Source organism: Bufo gargarizans, chromosome 3, assembly GCF_014858855.1.
Source record: "Bufo gargarizans isolate SCDJY-AF-19 chromosome 3, ASM1485885v1, whole genome shotgun sequence".
In the NCBI taxonomy this organism is placed as follows: Eukaryota; Metazoa; Chordata; class Amphibia; order Anura; family Bufonidae; genus Bufo; species Bufo gargarizans.
Window position 1 is genome coordinate 309,221,850 of NC_058082.1, and position 17,761 is coordinate 309,239,610.

Sequence of the window (17,761 nt, forward strand, 5' to 3'; positions counted from 1 at the left end):
CGTATCTGCGCATGTGCAGGAGCTTCCCGCGCGCCCCCGGTGACTGTGCTCGACGCATTGTGTAGAGCGGGCTCCCCTGACTTCTGGGGCGATAATGGAAGGGAACAAATATATGGCAGCTCTGTACATGTCACTGGTGCGTAAATACCTGAGATAAGTACAAGAACCTCAAAATGAACCAGTTTTTACTAGTTTTTGTCCGTATCCGAGCCGCATGTTTTCTAGATAGATGCGGACTAGTGATGAGCGAACTTCTGTTTTAAGTTCGGCGTCTAAAGTTCGGCTTCCGGTTAGCGGAGAATCCCGATATGGATTCCGAATACCGTTGTGGTCCGTGGTAGCGGAATCAATAATGGCCGATTATTGATTCCGCTACCACGGACCACAACGGAATTCTGAATCGATATCGGGATTCTCCGCTAACCGGAAGCCGAACTTTAGACGCCGAACTTAAAACAGAAGTTCGCTCATCACTAATGCAGACACATCCGTACTTCCGCTCCTCGGCCACACAAAAAATAGAACATGTCCTAGTCTTGTCGGTATTACAGACAAGGATAGGACTGTTCTGTTATGGGCTGGTTGTTCCGTTCTGCAAAATGCGGAACGCACACAGCCAGTATCCGTCGTTTGCGGTCTGCAAAAATGGCTACGGCCGTGTGAATGATCCCTAAATGAGTTTTCCGAGCTTGGAGCTGACAACCCCAGTGTGAACATAAAAAAAAAAACACTCTGTTCCTGGGAGCTTCCGGTGTTTCCACACGCCAATCGTAGGTCACAACGGCATTGATATACCATTCAAGCCGCTGTGATCGTCCACAGTAGTCACAGAAGCCACTTCCTGGTCCTGTGAGGACCAAAAGCTGACAGAAACAGAGCAGCGGTGAGACTGGACAGGTGAGATTTCATGTTTAGTGGAAACAGGGGTTGTTGGCTCCAAGACAGGACAACACCTTTAAGCCCTTGGATACCGGAGGTTTTTGCATTTTCATTTTTCTTCCCTATCTTCCTTCAGCCATAACCTTTTTATTTTTCCGTTCACATATCCATATGAGGGCTTGTTTTTTTGCGGGACAAGTTGTACTTTCTAATGCCACCATTTAATATGGCATACAATGTAGTGGGAAATGGGTCAGTAAGATTACAGCGATACCACATATGTAAAGTTTTTTTATGTCTAAATAGTGTCAAAATAAATTAAAACAATAAAAAATATTTTTTGTTACATCACCATATTCTGAGCCCCATAACAGTTTTTTTTTATAGTTATATCTACTGAGCTGTGTGGAGGCTCATTTTTTTTTTTTTGCAGGGCAATCTGTAGTTTTTATTGATACCATTTGGGAGTGTGTATAACTTTTTGATCACATTTTATTACTTTTTTGGGTAAGAGAAGCAATGAAAAAATGGTGAATTGGCCATTTTGACCCTTTTTTCTGTTACACCATTCACTGTATTGGAAAAATATTTTTATATTTTAATAGTACGGGCGTGTTCAGATGCGGTCATACCCATGATGTTTATGGTTTTTATTCAGAGAGACCCAGCGTATTGAATTCAATTACTGGCATCCTCACTGGCCACAGAGGATGCTGGTACGAAGCCCGGATGAAAACACTTCCGTGTTTTTAAGCTTTTAGATGCCATGATGACACTTGATCACTGCATTTAAATGCTTAAAGGGGCTGTCCCACGAAAAATATTCTACAGTTTTCAAACCAGCATCAGGATCTGAATACTTTTGTAATTGCATGTAATCAAAAATTTTGCTACAGAGTTATTCAATAAAATGTATCTGTAGAGCGCCACCTGCTGTTTTTTTTCGTATTTCTTTGACCTGCTCACTAAGAAGGCCGCACATGCTCAGTTTCATCCTTTGACTGCCTCCTGAGCTGTGATAGGGAGAGCTGAGACACGCCCCCTTAGCTGCAGCAGAAAAGACACTCCCCTTGAGCTGCCAGCCGGATATAAATCTAGCAGAGCAATGAATGCAGAGATCTCTGGACCCATGTCAGGTACAGGGCTGGTTCTAGCTTTGTTAGAAAGAGGTTGTCATGTACTGTATGATGTCTGATTTTCATATGGTCATGGAATAACTCCTTTAACCCCTTAGGGACACAGCCTTATTTCACCTTAAGGACCAGGCCATTTTCTGCAAATCTGACCAGTGTCACTTTAAGTGCTGATAACTTTAAAATGCTTTGACTTATCCAGGCCGTTCTGATACTGTTTTTTCGTCACATATTGTACTTCATGACACTGGTAAAATGAAGTAAAAAAAAAATATCTTTTTTATTTATAAAAAAATACCAATTTTACCAAAAATTTGAAATAAATTGCTAATTTCCAAGTTTCAATTTCTCTACTTCTATAATACATAGTAATACCTCCAAACATAGTTATTACTTTACATTCCCCATATGTCTACTTCATGTTTGCATCATTTTGGGAATGATATTTTATATTTTGGGGATGTTACAAGGCTTAGAAATTTGGAAGCAAATCCTGAAATTTTTCAGAAATTTTCAAAAACACAATTTTTAGGGACCAGTTCAGGTATGAAGTCACTTTGTGAGGCTTATATAATAGAAACCACCCAAAAATGACCCCATTCTAGAAACTACACCCCTCAAGGTATTCAAAACTGATTTTACAAACTTTGTTAATCCTTTAGGTGTTCCACAAGAATTAATGGAAAATAGAGATATAATTTCAAAATTTCACTTTTTGGGCAGATTTTCCATTTTAATAATTTTTTTTCAGTTACAAAGCAAGGGTTAACAGCCAAACCAGGCTCAATATTTATGGCCCTGATTCTGTAGTTTACAAAAACACCCCATATGTGGTGGTAAACCGCTGTACGGGCACACGGCAGGGCGCAGAAGGAAAGCAATGCCATACGGTTTCTAGAAGGCAGGTTTTGCTGGTACTAGTTTAGGGTACAATGATTTTTGGTTGCTCTATATTACACTTTTTGTGAGGCAAGATAACAAGAAATAGCTGTTTTGGCACCATTTTTATTTTTTGTTATTTACAACATTCATCTGACAGGTTAGATCATGTGGTATTTTTATAGACCAGGTTGTCACGGACGCGGCGATACCTAATATGTATACTTTTTTTTATTTATGTAAGTTTTACACAATGATTTATTTTTTGAAGCAAAAAAAAATCATGTTTTAGTGTTTCCACAGTCTGAGAGCCATAATTTTTTCAGTTTTTGGGCTATTACCTTGGGTAAGGTATGATTTTTGCGGGATGAGATGACGGTTTTATTTGCACTATTTTGGGGTGCGTGTGACTTTTTGATCGCTTGCTATTACACTTTTTGTGATGTAAGGTGACAAAAAATGGTTTATTTAGCACAGTTTTTATTTAACATTTTTTTACGGTGTTCATCTGAGGGGTTAGATCATGTGATATATTTATAGAGCCGGTCGATATGGACGCGGCGATACCTAATATGTATACTCCCCCCCCCCCCCTATTTTTTACCAATTTTTTACCAATTTTTTTAACTTTATTTGGGGAAAATGATGTTTTTGTTTATTTTTACTTGAAACTTAATTTTTTGGGGGGAAAACTTTATTTTTTCAACTTTTTTTTTCACTTTATCTTTTGTCCCACTTTGGGACTTGAACTTTTGGGGGTCTAATCCTTTACAATGCATTCCAATACTTCTGTATTGGAATGCATTGGCTGTATGAGTAATACTGTGTATTAATCATACAGATTCCGGGGCCTGTGAGATCCAGGGGGCTGGATCTCACAGGCTCGTCACCGGAAGGTAGCGTGATGCCTTCCTTAGACATTGTGCTGCCTTCCCTGTCATCGGGTCCCCCCCACAGCCGCATGGAGACCCGATGGCACCGCCACACGCCACCACCGCAACATTGAATTGCTGCAAACCGCAGGTCTGAATTGACGGGACCCCCCGGGCATTTAGCCGAAGTGCCTGCTCAATGATTTGAGCAGGCACCGGCTTCTGATCACCGCCTGCTGCGCGGCAGTGACCGGAAATACACAGGGCGTACAGGTACGCCCTGTGTCCTTAAGTACCAGGACATAAGGGCGTACCTGTGCGCCCTATGTCCTGAAGAGGTTAAATGACAGCCACTGGCTCTATTGCTGGTCACGGTCATTAGTTGCGGGACTCTGCTGTTTGAAACAGCGAACACCCGCCAGCCAGGGCGCCCCCTGCATGTGCCAGCAGGCTTCATGTTTACCCATCACTCCAGTTATATATGTAGCGAAAGGGTTAAAGGGGTTTTCTAGGTGTTTAATATTGATGAGCTATCCTCAGGATAGGTCATCAATATCTGATCGGTAGGTTCTGACGGCCGGCACCACTGCTGATCAGCGGTTTGAAGTGGCAACAGTGCTCCAGTGAGTGCCATAGCCTCCTTGCAGCTTACCAATCACAGTGCTCTCTATTTCATAGTGGCTATTTTGCATCTCATCAAACTGTATAACCAAATAGAGCAGGCTGCACAGGCTGGTACAGTGGTCATATCAACTTCCCGGACATTGACTGGGGTCATGGTTCTAACTCAACTGCAAAGGTCGAGAAGATTCCTCAACTTGATGCAGGACAACTGTATGGGCCAGTTTGTAGAAGCTCCCACTAGGAGCGATGCTCTGTTTGATCTGGTTATTTCTAATGATACAGAGCTTGCTGGAAATGTTACTGTTCGAGAAACACTAGGTAATAGTGACCACAATATAATTATATTCCCCCTGAACTATAAGAAGCAAACTCTGTCAGTGAGCGCAAAAACACAGGATTGAGGACAGCATTTCAGGGCATAGACTGTGAATATTTATTGTCACATAGCAGCACTAAGGATAAATGGTAGACCTTTAAAGCGGCTCTGTCACCCAGATCAACCCTACCCTACCAAGCATATAGCCTTGTAGGGTTGATGATGCTGATTAAAATGATACCTGTCTTATGTCTGTCGGTATCGTTAGAAGAATATGAACTTTTAAAATTATGCAAATGAACTATTCGAGCACCAGGAGGCAGGCTTATGCAGTTCAAGCACCACTCCAGCGACGCCCCTGGTGCTCCATAATGACACCCCTCTGCTTTTAGATTGACAGCACTAGACCATACTTGTGTCCAGAATGGCGCGTACGCACAACTTTCCTCTTCGGGATGAAGCCGAAAATGTGTGCAAGCAACGTTCTGGTGCTCGAATAGTTAGTTTGCATAATTTAAAACCACATAAGCCTGCCTTCTGGTGCTTGAATAGTTAATTTGCATATTTTTACAAGTTCATGTTTCTCTGCATCAATTCCACCGACAGACATAAGACAGGTATTGTTTTAATCAGCGTCATCAACCCTACCAGGCTATATGCCTGGTAGGGTAGGGTTGATCTGGATGACAGAGCTGCTTTAAATCCACTTGGGGTAATTACACTGTAAAATGTATTTCTGTAGGTAACAGAGCAGGTAGGTCTCCTAGATAACAGTAAAGGGGGGGGGGGTCACTGAACATAAGGCAAAGGCAGAGTTACTGAATAGGTATTTTAGCTCTGTATATACAAAGGAAGAGAAAGGGGCAGACATTGGTGGTGCCAGGGCTGTTAGTACATCCAGTAATATACTCAGCTGGTTAACTGTACCTTATGATCCAAGCTAAGTTAAATAAGGTAAATGTGAACAAGGCTCCGGGTTCAGATGGATTACACCCAAGAGTTCCTAAAGAACTCAGTTCAGTCTTTGCTGTGCCCCTGTTCATAATTTGTAGAGATTCTCTAGGGACTGGTACAGTGCCAAGTGACTGGTGCAAGGTAAATGTGGTGCCCATGTTGAAAAAGGATCAAGGTCCTCCACAGGTAATTATAGACCAGTTAGTTTAACATCTGAAAAATGTTTGAAGGACTCTTAAGGGACTACATACAGGAGTATGTGACTATTAATAATATTATAAGTGATAACCAGCATGGGTTTACCAAGGACAGAAGTTGTCAGACTAACCTGATTTGTTTTTATGAGAAGGTGAGTAGTAGCCTGGACAGAGGGGTGGCAGGGAATGTAATGATCTTGAATTCTGCAAAAGCTTTTGATACTGTCCCTCATAGACGTTTAATAAGTAAAGTAAGGTCTATAGGCTTGGAAAGTATAGTTTGTAATTGGATTGAAAACTGGATGAAGGACCGTGTCCAGAGAGTTGATTACTATTCTAAATGGTCCCGTGTTATAAGTGGTATACCCCCAAGGTTCAATGCTGGGTCCCCTATTATTTAATTTATTTATTAAAGGGGTTGTCTCACCTCTGACATTGGAGGGATATCGCTAGGATATAACCCCCAATGTCTGATAGGTGCAGGTCCCACCTCTGGCACCCACACCTATCTTTAGAATGGAGCCCACAAAGTGAAGGAGGGCGCACCGTACATGTGCGGCCTACCTCCATTTATTCCTTGGGAGCGCTGAAAACAGTCGATTGGCGTGCTCGGCTACTTTTGGCAGTCCCATTGAAATGAATGATAAGCGCACTGTGCAAGCACATCCCACGCTCCATTTACTTCTGTGGGGCTGATGGGAATAGCCGAGCCAGCGCTCTGCTATTTTCCTTGCTCGCATAGGAATAAATGGAGGGTGGCCCGCATGTGGTATGCAATATACCCTCAATGTCTGAGGTGAGACAACCCCTTTAATGATATTGAGGATTGGATTAATGGCACCGTTTTGATTTTTGCTGATTTCACTAAGCTGCGTAGAACTGTACAGTCTATGGAAGATGTTCATAAACTACAAGCTGTCTTGGACACTCTGAGTGCTTGAGCATCCATTGAGGTTCAATGTGGATAACTGTAAAGTTATGCATCTGGGTAGTAATAATCTCTGTGCATGATATGTCCTAGGGGGAGTAACACTGGGAGAGTCACTTATAGAGAAGGATTTGGGTGTCCTTGTGGATGGTAGATTAAATTACAGCATACAATGTCAATCAGCTGCTTCTAAGGCCACCAGGATATTGTCATGCATTAAACGAGGCATGGACTCCCGGAGCCGGGCTGTAATATTACCACTTTACTAAGCGCTGGTGCGGCCTCATCTGGAATACGCAGTCCAGTTCTGGGCACCAGTACAAAGAAAGGATGCTCTGCAGCTGGAAAAAGTACAGAGGAGAGCGACTAAACTGATAAGGGGAATGGAGGGTCTTAGTTATGAGGAAAGATTAAAAGAATTACATTTATTTAGTCTTGAGAAGAGACTTCTAAGGGGGGACATGATTAACCTATACAAATATATAAATGAGCCATACAAAAAATACAGCAAAAAGTTGTTCCATGTAAAATGCGCTCAAAAGACAAGGGGGCACTGCCTCCGATTGGAGAGGAAAAAGTTCAGTCTCGGAAGTGTCAAAGCTTCTTTACTGTAAGAACTGTAAAGCTGTGGAATAGACTTCCTCAGGACGTGGTCACAGAAGAAACAGTGGACAGTTTAAAAAAAAAAAGCTTAGATGAATTATTAAACGTAAATCACATCAATGCTTATGAAAACGTGTAGAAATCTGTGGCTGACTCCCCAATTTCCATAATTTACATCCCCACCTATCGACTCATTGAACTTGATGGACTTTCTTTTTTAACTGTATTAAAGGGGTTGTCCGGGTTCAGAGCTGAACCCGGACATACCCTTATTTTCACCCAGGCAGCCCCCCTGAGGATAGCATCGGAGTATCTTATGCTCCGATGCGCTCCCTTGCCCTGCGCTAAATAGCGCAGGGCATGGGCCCTTTTTTAGTTTGAATAACACACTGCCGGGTGTAAACTTCCGCCCGGCAGTGTGCTCTGAGGGGCGGGTTGTAGCTCTGCCCTAGCCGTTTTACTGACTAGGGCAGAGCTAAATCCCGCCCATCAGTGCCGGTGACATCACCGGGCTTTCTGGCAGCCCCATGGAGAGCCCCAGTACGTCACTGGATCACCAAAAAATGCCTTTGCCCTGCGCAATCTAGAGCAGGGCAAAGGAGAGCATCGGAGCATGAACTGCTCCGATGCTCATGTCAGGGGGGCTACCGGGGTGAAAATGGAGGGATGTCCGGGTTCAGCTCTGAACTACTCTATGTAGCCTGGGGGTCAGGGAGAGATAATAATATGCTAAGATACAGAAACAGCACGTGGTGGTTGTTGCTCTAGTGGTGAGGCATTGGGGATTGGCTTATGTTTTGGGGAATACGGTGCGGACGCTACAGCCCACTTCCCTACATTTATATCAGCACACAGATGACAACGTGCCCCATTTGCTCCAACCATAGAGTGTTAATTCAAAATAGACACTATTGTCTGTGACAGCACTACAATTGGATACTATATCGCTTGTACACCAGCAATTAACCATTAACCTGCACGGATCTGGACATGTGGAGTCTATTGTGACAGCAACATTGCTTCTTTTATTAACTACAACTGGGGATATACACAGTGAGTCTAGGCATATATGCATTGGACCATTTTTGAATTGACTGAAGGAAGTGGCATGTTATATTCTTAACATGCTAAGTGACATATTTTCACAGTTCTCTTTTTAAGTGCAGAATCAAAACTGGAACTAGAAAAAGTAATTTGAATTAAACAACGCCCAGGACAATAGACAACACAGGATACTGTGCAGTAAACACAGGCAACCACAAGAGGGCAGCAAGATCACAGATATTCTATAAAGCACTTTCTAGGATGGACTCATTCAGATGAGTGATTTTCAAGACTGGATGCTGTTCACACGACCGTTGCCCCTCCGTGCCCGTGCTGTGGACCGCAAATTGCGGTCCGCAATGCACGGGCATCGGCCGTGGTGCTGCCGCATGCAGATCGCGACCCCATTCATTGGAATGAGGTACGCGATTCGTCCGTTCCGCAAAAAGATAGAGCAAGTTCTATCTTTTTGCGTGTGCTTCCGTAGGGTTTCGTTCCGCACCGCATCTCCGGATTTGCAGACCCATTCAAGTGTATTGCGGATGAGCCCTAAGAGTGTCAAATGTACAGCAAATGTACTGAACTGTGCCACTTTATAGTCAGTGGGCCAATTCACATGTCCAACAACATGCACAGTTTTGCTGTGATTTTCCCGTCCATTCTTTCAGTTGAATGGGTTTACAAGAAATGCATAGCACATGAACACCATACTCGTGTGGGTCATAAAAAAATCCTCTGTATTTAGAGGCCAGAAAACAGACAGGTTTTATATAGCTCATCTGAATATAACCATAATAAGGAAAATAATCCTTACAGAAGCAATGATCAGGGTTTATATAGAATTAAAGGGCTTCTGTCACCCCATTAAACCGTTTTTTTTTTCTTTACTAATAATCCCTACACTGCGATCTCATCATACATAAGCTAATTAATGATTTTCGTTCAGTAGAATTTGTTAAAAATCGATTTTTGAAATATGTAAATTACCTTGCTACCAGCAAGTAGGGCGGCTACTTGCTGGTAGCAGCCGCATCCTCCGATGGTAATGATGCCCCCTCTGCTTGTTGATTGACAGATCCCGTCCGCTGGCCCTTTCTCTGCTGGCCCTGCCTGTTTTGATTCAATATCTGGCGCCTGCGCCGCGGCCGTACCTCTCTTCAATCTGCGCAGGCGCACTGAGAGGCGGCCACTCGCTTGGCCGCTCGCTCCTCAATGCGCCTGCGCCGGGTGTAGATGTGACGTCATCGGCGCAGGCGCATTGAGGAGCGAGCGGCCAAGCGAGTGGCCGCCTCTCAGTGCGCCTGCGCAGATTGAAGAGAGGTACGGCCACGGCGCAGGCGCCAGATATTGAATCAAAACAGGCAGGGCCAGCAGAGAAAGGGCCAACGGACGGGATCTGTCAATCAACAAGTAGAGGGGGCGTCATTACCATCGGAGGATGCGGCTGCTACCAGCAAGTAGCCGCCCTACTTGCTGGTAGCAAGGTAATTTACATATTTCAAAAATCGATTTTTAACAAATTCTACTGAACGAAAATCATTAATTAGCTTATGTATGATGAGATCGCAGTGTAGGGATTATTAGTAAAGAAAAAAAAAAAAACGGTTTAATGGGGTGACAGAAGCCCTTTAACTCCACATGCAAAAGTAACAAAACAAATGTGACAAGAAAGGACTCATTTGCTCTTAAAAGGTGCGTGTACAAAACAGGGGACACCAGAAAGAAGATCTAGATGGCAGCGGAGTGCCAAATGAATAGCATGCATGATCATCAGCAAGGAAACATCATAGTGAGGTACCAGGAGATCAGAGTTTGTAGATGTCCAATCCTACTTAAGGATGAAAAATGGAGTTAAGAAAACATAGTAGGATAAAAAGAAATGTATATGTATGGCATTTGCGTGCAGGGAATGTATGGAGTGGGCTTACAAGCAGAGCCTCCGCCATACACAGTGGGTGCTGGCTGTATAATACAGCAGACACGAGTCATAATAACTGGGATCGGAGTAATTTAACCCCTCAGATGCCATGGTCAGTAATGACACCGGCATCTGAGTGGTTAGACAGAGGAAAAGGCTCCCTCTGTCCTCCGATTGGAGGGGGGCATCCGTTCTGTTACTATGACAGCGTGGAGCCTTGTGAGGTCCCCAGGCTTTTCAAAGTAAGCTGCCTGCTAAGCCATACTCTACTGCTGCTCTGTTGCAGTCTATAGTACAAGTGATCTGAGGATTGCATATTCAAGTCAAGAGGACTAAAAAAAAAAGACAGTGAAAGAAATTTGAAAAGTTTTTTAGAAAATAAAACCCTCACAAATCACCCTCTTTCCCAATTTTACATATAAAAAAAATCTCTAAGCTAATAAAATATTACCTTGTCCCACAAAAAAAATATTAGATGGCAATATACCATAAAAGAGTTATAGATATCAGAATATGGTGATGCAAAGTATTTTAGTAGTAAAATATAATAAAAACTACATAGATTTGGTATCGCCATAATCATACTGACCCGCAGAATAAGATTGCTGTGTCTTTTTTAGCACATATTAAACATTATAAAAACAAAACAAAAAAAGGCGGAAATGTGTGTGCATATTGGGGTGGGGGGGGTGTTCAATTTCACCTCACAAACAGTTTTTGTCCTGTGACCCAGTACAAGTTAAGCCCTTATATAGCCATTTGAACGGAAATTTTAAAACGTTGTGACCCTTAGGCCTTTTTCACACGAGTGTGATGGATTAGGTCTGGATGCGTTCAGGGAAACTCACACCATTAAGGCCGGATGCACACGGCCGTGTTCCGCGGCCGAGAGAAGTCCGTGGTAACACGGCCTGGCATCCTGTTGAGAGCGTATTACTGTAGTCCAGCGGCGGCATGAAGCGCACGGCGTCATAGCAACCAATGACGCAGTGCGCTCCTGCTCTCAACAGGATGCCAAGCCGTGTTACCATGGACCGCTCTCGGCCACGGAACACGGCCGTGTGCATTCGGCCTAAGTCAGTTTTGTCTGCGATTGCATTCAGTTGTAAAGTTTTTTCCACGTGGGTGCAATGCGCTTTGATGCGTTTTTTAGACGCGTGATAAAACACTGAAGGTTTGCAAACATCTCTTGTAACCATCAGTGAAAAACGCACTGCATCCGAACTTGCTTGCACTTTTTTGCAGACTCACTGACTTCAATGGGTCCATGGTCCACATGTGCGGCCAAGCATAGGACATGTTCTGTCTTTTGTAGAATGGACATACAGATGCAGAAAGCATAGGGATGTCTTTCTGGTCAGAAAGGAGGAGTTTGTAGGAGATCAGCTTACAGCCTTATAAATGGGGTTGGGACCATCAGTTGCGTTGTGGAGAAGTCAGGTGGATACACAGCTGATAGTCCTACTGAATAGACTGTTAGAATTTGTATTATGGCAAGAAAAAAGCAGCTAAGTAAAGAAAAACGAGTGGCCATCATTACTTTAAGAAATGAAGGTCAGTCAGTCCGAAAAATTGGGAAAACTTTGAAAGTGTCCCCAAGTGCAGTCACAAAAACCATCAAGCGCTACAAAGAAACTGGCTCACATGCGGACCGTCCCAGGAAGGGAAGACCAAGAGTCACCTCTGCTGCGGAGGATAAGTTCATCCGAGTCACCAGCCTCAGAAATCGCAGGTTAACAGCAGCTCAGATTAGAGACCAGGTCAATGCCACACAGAGTTCTAGCAGCAGACACATCTCTAGAACAACGGTTAGGAGGAGACTGTGTGAATCAGGCCTTCATGGTAGAATATCTTCTAGGAAACCACTGCTAAGGACAGGCAACAAGCAGAAGAGACTTGTTTGGGCTAAAGAACACAAGGAATGGACATTAGACCAGTGGAAATCTGTGCTTTGGTCTGATGAGTCCAAATTTGAGATCTTTGGTTTTAACCACTGTGTCTTTGTGCGACGCAGAAAAGGTGAACGGATGGACTCTACATGCCTGGTTCTGTCACGGAAAGGTGTACAGGAAACAAGACAATGCAAAATGAATATATGACTCACTGGATCCAAAGCTAAGGAACAAAAGGGAGACCCCTGCATAAGACCTGGCACTCTCCCTGACTGCGCAGCCTATGCGAACACCCCAATGGTGGATGATCGCATATCCTCGTACCTCGACTGTATGACACCTGAACACCCTACAATAGTGAGGGGACACGACCACCGGCTCCCTACACTAGACACGGAGGGAGTCAGGGTCACCTGGGATCCAGCAAACAGAAAATCACAAATGAATGTACAGCACTTATCTTGTAGAAGACTAGGAAATAGGATCAGCATGCACACACACTCCAGGAAGTTGTATAAACCGCACACTAATGCATTATGGGGAGGAATTTAAAGGGATGCAATCAGTCCAACTACAAGACAGCTGAGAGAGGCTAACGTGATGAGGAACTGAAAACCAAAACAAAGAAAGCTCAAGGAGGAGGTTCTGAAAGGCATCTGTCAGAGCTTCTCAGATGTCTGGTTGTGACAGTACCCCTCCCTCTACGAGTGGACTCCGGACACTCAGAGCCCACCTTCTCAGGATGGGACCTATGGAAAGCTCTGATGAGACGAGTGGCCTTAATGTCCGTCACTGGGACCCACATCCTCTCCTCAGGACCATAACCCTCCCAATGAACGAGGTACTGGAGAGAACCGCGGACAACACGAGAATCCACAATCCTAGAGACCTGAAATTCAAGATTCCCATCAACCATAATCGGAGGAGGAGGCAAAGGCGAGGGTACAATGGGTTGAACATAAGGTTTTAATAAGGACTTATGAAAAACATTATGGATCTTCCAAGTCTGAGGAAGATCAAGACGGTAGGCAACAGGATTGATGACAGACAGGATTTTGTAAGGCCCAATAAACTTAGGACCCAACTTCCAGGAGGGAACCTTCAATTTGATATTCTTGGTAGACAACCACACCAGATCACCAACATTCAGGTCCGGACCAGGCACACGTCTCTTATCTGCCACACGCTTATATCTCTCACTCATGCTTTTTAGATTATCCTGAATCTTTTGCCAAATAGATGACAAAGACAAGGAGAATCTGTCCTCATCAGGTAAACCAGAAGACCCCTCTCCCGAGAAAGTCCCAAACTGCGGATGAAACCCATATGCAACAAAAAATGGTGACTTATCAGAGGACTCCTGACGACGATTATTTAAAGCAAACTCAGCAAGGGACAAAAAAGAACACCAATCCTCCTGATTCTCTGCCACAAAACAGCGCAGATATGTCTCCAGATTCTGATTGACGCGCTCTGTCTGGCCATTCGACTGCGGGTGGAAAGCAGAAGAGAATGACAACCGAACCCCCAAGCGAGAACAGAAAGCCTTTCAGAATCTGGAAACAAACTGCGTGCCCCTATCAGAGACTATGTCTGAAGGAATACCATGCAATTTGACAATGTGATCAATAAATGCCTGCACCAGCGTCTTAGCATTGGGCAAACCAGGAAAAGGGAAGAAGTGCACCATCTTGCTAAAACGGTCCACCACCACCAGAATCACAGTCTTCCCCGAGGAACGAGGCAGGTCCGTTATGAAGTCCATGGACAGATGTGTCCAAGGACGGGAAGGAATGGGTAAGGGAAGGAGAGGACCTGATGGCCGTGAATGAGGGACTTTGGCACGAGCGCAAGTCTCGCAGGCTGCCACAAAACCCTCAACCGACTTACGAAGCGCAGGCCACCAGAATCTCCGAGCGATGAGATCCACTGTGGCTCTTGCCCCCGGGTGCCCAGCAAGGACCGTATCATGGTGTTCCTTAAAAATCTTGTGTCTTAAAGCGAGAGGCACAAACAACCTCCCAGGAGGACAAAGATCAGGAGCCTCTGACTGGGCTGCCTGCACCTCTGCCTCCAATTCAGGAAAAAGAGCAGAGACCACCACACCTTCAGCCAAGATGGGACCCGGGTCTTCAAAATTCCCACCTCTCGGAAAACAACATGACAGGGCATCTGCCTTCACATTCTTAACCCCAGGGCGGAACGTGACAACAAAATTAAACCTTGAAAAGAACAAAGACCATCTGGCCTGTCTTGGGTTCAGACGCTTGGCTGACTCCAAGTAGGCCAGATTTTTATGGTCAGTAAACACGGTAATAGGGTGTCTGGCTCCCTCTAGCCGATGGCGCCATTCCTCAAAATCCAACTTGATGGCCAACAATTCCCTATCTCCCACATCGTAATTTCTCTCTGCGGAGGAGAGTTTCTTCGAGAAAACGGCACGCGGTCGCCATTTGGCAGGAGAGGAACCCTGAGACAAGACCGCACCCACACCCACCTCAGAAGCATCAACCTCAACTATGAAGGGTAGAGAAATATCAGGTTGTACCAAGATGGGAGCGGAAGCAAAACTCTCCTTGATATTAGAAAAGGCCTTACGCGCCTCTACCGACTAGGAAGAAAAATCTACCCCCTTTCTGGTCATATCAGTGAGTGGTTTAACAATAGAGGAATAATTCAAAATAAACTTCCTGTAATAATTGGCAAAGCCCAAAAAACGCATCAGCGCCTTCTGATTCTCAGGAAGCTCCCACTCAAGCACAGCACGGACCTTCTCGGGGTCCATGCGAAAACCAGAAGCGGAGAGAAGAAACCCCAGAAATTGAATTTCTGGAACCGCAAACACACATTTTTCCAGTTTCGCGTATAATTTATTCTCCCGCAGGATGGGCAAGACCTGACGTAAGTGTTCCTTATGAGTTTTGAAATCAGGAGAAAAAATCAAAATGTCATCCAAATACACTAATACAAATTTTCCCATTAAATGATAAAAAATGCTGTTCACGAAATGCTGAAAAACGGCTGGGGCATTCATCAAATCAAAAGGCATAAGCAAATTCTCAAAATGGCCCTCAGGGGTATTGAAGGCCGTCTTCCATTCATCTCCTTCTCTGACCCTGACCAGGTTGTATGCCCCTCTTAGATCTAATTTGGAAAAGACTTTAGCCCCAACAATCTGGTTAAACAGGTCCGGGATCAGAGGAAGCGGATAAGGGTCACGAATAGTGATACTGTTCAGCTCCCTGAAATCCAGACAAGGTCTTAAAGAACCATCTTTTTTCTTAACAAAGAAAAAAACAGCGGCAACAGGTGACTTCGAAGGTCGTATGTGTCCTTTTCTCAGACTCTCAGAGATATAAGCACGCATAGCGACCCTTTCAGGTTGGGAAAGATTGTATAAACGAGATTTAGGCAGCTTGGCGCCTGGGATGAGATTAATAGGGCAATCGTACTCCCTGTGCGGGGGCAAATCCTGAACTCCACTCTCAGAGAAGACATCCGAAAATTCAGAGAGAAAAGGTGGTACGGACTTAGTAGAAACCTCAGAAACAGATGTCGTGAGGCAATTCTCTCTGCAAAAGTCACTCCAACCATTTATTTGCCTTGCTTGCCAATCAATGGTGGGGTTATGTTTAGTGAGCCAGGGTAGCCCCAACACAAGAGGAGTAGGTAATCCACTAAGGACGAAACATGACACATCCTCAACATGAGCATCACTCACAATTAAACAAATATTGTGAACTATGCCCTTTAATGATTTCTGAGAAAGTGGAGCGGAATCAATAGCAAAAACTGGAATATCCTTTCCCAAAGTGCATACCTGGAAACCATGAGTTATCGCAAAATGATTATCAATGAGATTGACAGCTGCTCCACTATCTACAAAAATCTCACAAAAAATGTTCTTGCTCTCTAGCGCCACCCTGGCAGGAAGGACAAAACAGGAACTACAAGCAAACGGAAAACCTTCAATTTCCGCCTCAACCCTGCAATAGTAACAGATGGAACATTTTTAAAAGATTTTTTCCTTTTTGTTTCTTTATTACTCCCAGAAAACTGCCTGAATCTCCTAGAGGGACAAACATTTGCCAAATGATTTATACCTCCACAACAAAAACAAACCTTCCCATGCAGGCTGAATCTTCTATTGTCAGAGGCAATCAACCCCAGCTGCATGGGCTCCTGCTCAGAAGGGGCTGACAGCGACTGAGGCCCCTGCGCACAGAATGAGACCGCTGCACTGTCCTGGGACTGAGTATGACAGGAAGGAGAGATCTCTCCCCTCTCTCTAAGACGCCTGTCAATACGAACAGCCTGAGACATAGCAGAGTCCAAGGAGATAGGCCTCTCATGAAAAGCAAATGCATCTTTCAATCCCTCTGGAAGACCATGGCAAAATTGACTTCGGAGTGCAGCATCATTCCAACCAGTATCAGCTGCCCATCTCCGAAATTCTGAGCAGTATATCTCTGCGGATTGTTTACCCTGGCATAACAGACATAGTCTAGACTCAGCCAAAGCAACACTATCCGGATCATATATCTGACCCAGGGCTAAAAAGAATTCATCCACTGAACAGAGGGGCCGTGCCCCCACCGGCAGCGAAAAGGCCCACGACTGAGCGTTACCCCTGAGCAGCGATGTAATGATCCCCACCCTCTGTTCCTCATCACCAGAGGAATGGGGAAGAAGGCGAAAATGGAGTTTGCAAGCCTCTCTGAAACACACAAAATTCTCACTACCCCCGGAGAACGTATCCGGGAGCGAGATCTTAGGCTCAGAACAAACTCCATGAACGCAAGCTGAACCGGTCACTAGAAACTGAGAAAGAGTCTTACGGAGATCATCTACCTCCAATGAAAGACCCTGGAAGCGTTCAGTCAAAAGTGATACCGGATCCATGCTTGAGACGGTTTTGGCGGTTTATAATGTCACGGAAAGGTGTACAGGAAACAAGACAATGCAAAATGAATATATGACTCACTGGATCCAAAGCTAAGGAACAAAAGGGAGACCCCTGCATAAGACCTGGCACTCTCCCTGACTGCTCAGCCTATGCGAACACCCCAATGGTGGATGATCGCATATCCTCGTACCTCGACTGTATGACACCTGAACACCCTACAATAGTGAGGGGACACGACCACCGGCTCCCTACACTAGACACGGAGGGAATCAGGGTCACCTGGGATCCAGCAAACAGAAAATCACAAATGAATGTACAGCACTTATCTTGTAGAAGACTGGGAAATAGGATCAGCATGCACACACTCTCCAGAAAGTTGTATAAACCGCACACTAATGCATTATGGGGAGGAATTTAAAGGGATGCAATCAGTCCAACTACAAGACAGCTGAGAGAGGCTAACGAGATGAGGAACTGAAAACCAAAACAAAGAAAGCTCAAGGAGGAGGTTCTGAAAGGCATCTGTCAGAGCTTCTCAGATGTCTGGTTGTGACAGGTTCCCACCGTGAAGCATGGAGGAGGAGGTGTGATGGTGCTTTGCTGGTGACACTGTTGG